A 7,051-nucleotide genomic window follows, 5' to 3' on the forward strand; every position below is an offset into this window, starting at 1 on the left:
TATATATATATGTATGTGTATATATATATGTGTGTGTATATATATATATATATATATATATATATATATATATATATATATATGATATGTTTATGGAATATTAGACAATAGCTGCAGGATTTTTATCATCAACCACCACGGCGCAGTCTTCTGTAAATTAGGTTTTTTAGATCTCCTTTGTCATCTCTTTTACTATTGTCAAAATAAAACATTTGTATTTGTGATTTAAAGAACCTACATTTTTTTTCTTTTTGTTTAATTTCCTTTGTAAATTTTATCAGTACAATCAATATTGAAGGTGAAAAATATAAAAATGAAATGCACTTTTCTAACTCACCCACTTCTTGTCTGATAAACCAGTTAACTGGAAATTTACAGATATATATATATACACATGTATATCTATATATATGTACATAGATAGATATGTATATATATATGTGTGTGTATATATATATGTGTACATATGTATATATACATATATGTAGATATATATATGTACATATGTGTATATATATTTATATATGTATGCACACAGACACACACACATATATGTATATATGTATGTATATACAAACAGAAGTCTCTTTTTCTCATGACTCATGTTATACCACTGTAGTTTGAAGATTTGAATGGCATGAACCTCAAGCCATGGAAAAAAAAAGAATTTAGTTTAAATAGACAATATACTCTACACCTTACATTGAGTACTTTCCTCTTTCGTTGACAAACTTTAACATTTGAATGTATATAACCATTTATACATATATACATATAACATAATTGTTAATGTACATCATATTTATTTAAAAGTTGACCATAACAGGCCAATACACAGGACCTTGAGTTTCATTCATACATTGATATTGTTTTGAAAGCTGAGAACATACTGCTAATTTTATATTCTACACAGACTATATACCAAAATTTCACATGTACAAAATAAAATAATAAATAAACAAACTGGCTTTTTATTCGTGTTTCATAAATTGACTTTTTTGCCTTTTTTTTTTTATCACTTATTTCAAGGTTATCTATTTATCATATTTGATTGAAAATTAAACATCTGTTGTGTAAGCTTATGTATAAGCAACTTAAAAATCAGCTGGGGCAATTAAAAATTTTTTTTCAAGAAAGCTAGTATCAAATGTCTACCTAATGTGAGAACATAGTTTTGACTCCAAGGAGAAACTGAGTGAAAATCTGCTTTCTTATATAACAAACAATATACTCCACTGTTTGCAGTTTCTTTACCTCCTCGTTACAGTTTTGTGTGTGTGCTTACCAACCACATGGTTCTGGATTCATTCCCACTGTGTGGCACCTTGGGCAAGTGTCTTCTACTATAGCCTTGGGCTGACCAAAGCCTTGTGAGTGGATTTGGTAGACGGAAACTGAAAGAAGCCTGTCGTATATATGTATATATATATGTATGTGTGTGTATATGTTTGTGTGTCTGTGTTTGTCCCCCCAACATCGCTTGACAACCAATGGTGGTGGGTTTACGTCCCCGTAACTTAGCGGTTCGGCAAAAAGAGACTGATAGAATAAGTACTAGGCTTCCAAAGAATAAGTCCTGGGGTCGATTTGCTTGACTAAAGGCGGTGCTCCAGCATGGCCGCAGTCAAATGACTGAAACAAGAGTAAAAGAGACTGGAAAAATTAGTTTGTTATATTTTCTTTGGCTCTTTATGTTCTGAGTTTAAGTCTTGCTGAAGTCAACATTTTCTTTCATCCTTTGGGGATGGGGGTCAGCAAAATAAAGTATCACTTAAGTATTGGGATTGGTGTAATTGAATAAACCTGCATGCATAGCAGACTTGATGCCTGCAGCCTACAGTACCATGCTATCTGTTCTTTTCAACTATCTAATACTTTTCTGATTATTCTGGCCATTCCAAGGAAGTAAACCTTTTGTAACTATTCTACTGGGCACTCTATTCCGATTTCCTACATATTCCTCTTGATGCCTTCTGATACTGTCCTCAAGACCCAACAATGATTGGCACTATCTTCATCTTCATTTTCCATAGTCAGGCTATTTCTTACTTAGAAGATGGTATATATTCATTTTTTCACCTTCTTGACTATTCGTGGGTCAAAGTGGCATGCAACATCAACTATATTGCTCATGTGGTTCATCTTGTCAACCACCACTAGGTCCAGTCTGTTATGCTCTAACACCTGATCTGTTTGGATTGGGAAATTCCAGAGGATTGTATTATTATATGAAGAGTGCAATGTGATTGAAATAGATATTTTATTGGTTGAATGATATTTTGACAGCTAGTGCGTATTTGTCCAGTTCAAAATGAAAAGTGACAAAAATTAAATCCAAAATATGAATGAGAGCAACTATCATCCCCACATTGATGAAATAACATCATCAGTCTTCAAATTCAAGTTTACAACTGGCAAAAAGCAAAGAATATTTAATCAATCAGTTTTATGTAAATATGAAATTCTCTTGTCATTTTATCCATTCCTCCAGGGCGTGATGTTAATAATCTGCAAACATATTTCTCCTCGTGCATTTTTGGGACAAATGTTATATGACAAACTTATTGACACTGGGTTGAAAATCATAGCAGAAAATTTTCCTGAAATTCCAATACAATCAACCATTTTTTCTCACATGGAATTTCTAACATACAGTTCATACCACACGCTGTTCATTCATCACATCAGGAACAGCCATCTTGTTTTGTCAACCAATTTTTTTGGAGATGTTTATATTTATGACAGTTTGAACTTACCAGTATCACAAGAACTAACAGCACAAATAGCAACTCTGTACTCACTACAAACATAATTCCTTCAGTTCAACAAGTTCATGTTATTAATCCCCAAGTTGGCACATATGATTGTGGTCTTTTTGCCTTAGTGTATGCATTTGAACTGGTCATTAGAAATGCTCCAGAGAAGCTTTTATTTGATCAGTCAAAAATGCGAGCACATTTAAGATTTTGCCTCAAAAACAATAAATTTGTTCCTTTCCTAAAAGTAAAGGTTTTTCAAAAGCCTACAAAAACCACAGAAGTCACTCACTTTCTATCCACCTACTCAGAAATGGATTACTTCGAGAAAGATGACTTCTCACATGAACATTCAGAGCAATTTTTATCACCCAATAGATTCCATGTTTTAAGTGAAAATTTCAAGCAAAGCTCAAAAGGTAGTCAGGAATCTAATGAAAGTAAGACTGTGAAGACCACTTGCCCAAGAAAATCCATCACACTAGAGAATAAGTCGGTCATAAATTTATTGAAACTAAAACTTTCACCTGACAATGTCTGTCTTGGAGCTCGGACTGAGTTTCTGCCCAAGCACTAAGAATTTCAGCAAGAATAAATTAGCTCAAGGGCTATTTTAGTTTGTCCACTGTCACAAACTGAAGGAATATTTTTTTTGAATAAAATGGTAATGAGGAGTTAGAAAACCCTATGCTTACTGAAAATAAAAAGTTATTGTCTATTTACTTTTGTGAAGAGTTATGTCAATCCTTTTAAAATATTATTATTATTATTATTATTATCATTTTTGCCTTTGCACAGCTTCTAATGCTGGAGATATACTACAATGTTCACTACCAGTGAACTAAGGTAACACCTTATTTTTTGAGCACCTTCCAGAGTATTCAAGCGGTTCCAAGAATTGCTGTTTTCTGCAAGTGCTCCACCCTTATTGCAGTCCCTATTTGTTCCACATACTTCTCGAGATTTTTGCTCACTGTTCCCAGGGCTCCAACAATTATTGGTACTACTGCTACCTTTTTCACCAACCACAACTGCTTAACTTCCCAAGCTAACCTGTCATATCTCTCGACTTTTCTTTCTTCCTTATCGCATACCTTGTTGTCAGCTGGACATGCTATACCTATGATCCAGCATAGTTTGTTTTCTTTCTCAATTAAGATTATGTCCAGCTTCCTATTCTCTATCTCATGGTCGCACTGAATCCTAAAATCCCATAGGATCATTGCATTTCTATTTTCTTCAGGTTTGTGGTTGTACCAATTTTTTGCTCTGTCAAGAACATACTTGTTGCAGAGTGTCTAATGGACAAGCCTGGCTATATTGATGTGGTGTCTCATATTCCTTCTGGACTAGTGGCGTACATTGGCTGGTAATATGCCATACGGTTTCACTGTTTTGTCAACAGATTCTGCACTTATCACTTTCTGCTGTGTTGTCTATTCTGTGTTTTATGTAGTTTGTTCTTAGTGTTTGCTCTTGGGCAGCACAGATTAGAGCCTCTGTTTCCGGTTTTAAATCACTTTTAGTCATCCACAGCCATCTTTTTTCTCTGTCTGTCTTATCTTCAACATCCCTATGAAATTGACTATGCATTCTTTTCTTTATTTTCAGTTTTCATTCGTTTTCGATTTCTTGTATAGTGCTTTTTCTTTTCAATCTTTCATCCTACACAAGCCTGCCCTTCTTACTTCTAATAATAGCGGTTCTGTGACATTTTTTACATACCATGCTATACTGTTTTCTTCTGCTCTAATGCTGTGTTCACATCCAATAAGTCCTCTTCTCCCTCTTTTTCTTGGTACATACAGTCTGTCTGTGTCACTTTTTGAGTGGAGTGACCCATATCTAGTTAGCAACTTCCTTGCCTTTCTGTCTAAGCTGTTCTACTTAATCCCCTCCTGCAAGCTGCCCTTGTGGAAAAAATTTGAAATCGTTATCATTATTATTATTATTATTATTATAGTGGTCAACTCATCCTCACTGACACTGAGAAGAAAAAGACATGAAAACAATACTAAGGACAGTTTCTGAATGAGGAAAAAGTATGTCATAAAAAGAGTGCTTAGCCCATGTGGGTCCAACAAAGAGACCAGCTGTTGACTGTTGGTTGCTTAATTGGTAAAAAGAACCATTGATCCTCTAGTGTTTAAACCAGTCATATCCAGCCAAAATATTCTACTTATTTTATGTTCATGTTGCCAGATCCAGCCTCTCACATCAACCATACAATGTCATTCTAGGAATATACAACCATATCATTGAAATTTCAAATCTATGAGATAATACATGATTAATTCGAAACAATGTGAATAAATAAGTATTGTATTTGATAAAGTAATGTGAATGCTAAAGGGTTAGATATATAGAGGCAAAGAAAGCAGCTGAACCACAGCTGTGAAGTTGACCATGTACTTCTTATGTAGTTAATCAAATAAACAGTGCGGAGTTATCCAATGCCTTATAAAGCAGCAGCTTGTGAACTACTGCAAGGGTAAAGGAGATGCTTTGACAGAAGCATTAAACTGACCAAATCATGGCAGTAGGAGAGGAAAGCTAATCAAGGAGAGAACTCTGTCAGCTGAATTACAGATTGGATTTGTGCTTCAGGATATGAATCATCTTTATGAATCATCTGCAATAGTAGCTCTTAGCCAAGAACAACTCATTGTACGTAGTTAGTTTAGAAACGGTTTTTGATGCAGCACCATGGTCAGTAGTCTAGTGGACACTTGGAAAACTGTAGGGGTAGATAAATTGTTTTTAAGAGCCTTGCAAGGCTTCTGTAAATGTGTTGTTACAAAAGTGGGAGTTAGCAATGAGTTAGTGTACTGGTAGATGTCTGTCAGGGTTTGGTTCTAAACCCTCTCTTGTTTATTATACTGTGAATAATAACAGTGAAGTTCAAGACAGATTATCCATAATGTATACCCATGACCTGTCTCATAGCCAAATCAGCTGAATATGGATAAAGTTCATCAGAGCAGTGTCTGTAATGGAATAGCCAAATAAAAATTGATTTAACAAACAATAAAGTCCAAGCAAAAAAGAAAACAAAATCTTACTACCAAATGGGAAATGACTGTATTTGATATGAAGAAAGAGAAAAAGGTAGAAACTTTATATTGTTATACTCTATGAAAACAATGGATACATTAAAATGTGTTGTGACAACTCAGACTGGCTGTGCAGAAGGGGCTTGTGCATCAAAGAAATGAACCCTTTACCAGAAGGCTTAACAGTGGGGAAAGTTCAAGGAGCTATTGCTTCTGTTGACAACAAAGTCTTCAGGTGAATGGCAGGCTAGATGATGTTCATGTACAAATAGTGATATTACATGTTAAAAGAGGATATGCTAAAGCTTGGTAGAAATGAGGCAAGCATGAGCAATTTCATCAAGTATGCTATGAGGAAAGTTTGGTATCAGAAGAATCTGCTATAATGTACAAGGGAGAAGACAGGAATGTTTTGGACATGTTGTGTATTTGAAGAATACAATTTAAGTGAAAAGGTCTTGAATGATGTAAGTGGGAGAAGACTACAGAAGAAGAAACTCAAGAAAGGCAGGGAGAAATGCTGATGGCTGACCTCGTTATACAAAGGAGACTGTGGCCAGTGGAGAGATACCGTGTGTAATCTAACCCACTTAACTCATACATCATCATCGTCATTGTCTATTTTCTGTGCTGGCATGGGTCGGGTGAGGCATCATAATCTGAGTCACCTTCCATTAGGAACTACAGCTCTTAAAAACTAGGTGCTTATATATGTTATCTAGCTTGGTTTCTATAGCTGGCTGCCCTTCCTAATGCTAACCCCTTTACAGATTATATTGGGTGCTTTTGCTTTTATCAAGACAGCATCACTAGAGAAATTGAATGGGAAAGTGGACATAAATATGATAATGGTGCCATGAGATTTTGTCTAAATGAATGGTTAGTGAGAGCTGTGCGAGCCATGTACAGAGATGCTGCCAGTAAGGTGAGGGTTGGAAATGAGTACAGCAATGAATTCCGGGTAGAGGTAGGGGTCCACCAAGGTTCCGTCCTCAGCCCCCTATTATTTACCATAGTCCTCCAGGCAATCACAGAGGAGTTCAAGACAGGCTGCCCCTGGGAGCTCCTCTATGCTGATGACCTTGCCCTAATTGCGGAGTCACTATCAGAACTAGAGGAGAAGTTTCAGGTGTGGAAGCAAGGTCTAGAATTGAAGGGCCTTAGAGTCAACCTAGCTAAAACCAAAATCCTAATAAGTAGGAAGGTAGATAAAACACAAACCCCTTCAGGTAGATGGCCCTG

The sequence above is a fragment of the Octopus bimaculoides genome, chromosome 11 (genome assembly GCF_001194135.2).
Source record: "Octopus bimaculoides isolate UCB-OBI-ISO-001 chromosome 11, ASM119413v2, whole genome shotgun sequence".
Classification (NCBI taxonomy): Eukaryota; Metazoa; Mollusca; class Cephalopoda; order Octopoda; family Octopodidae; genus Octopus; species Octopus bimaculoides.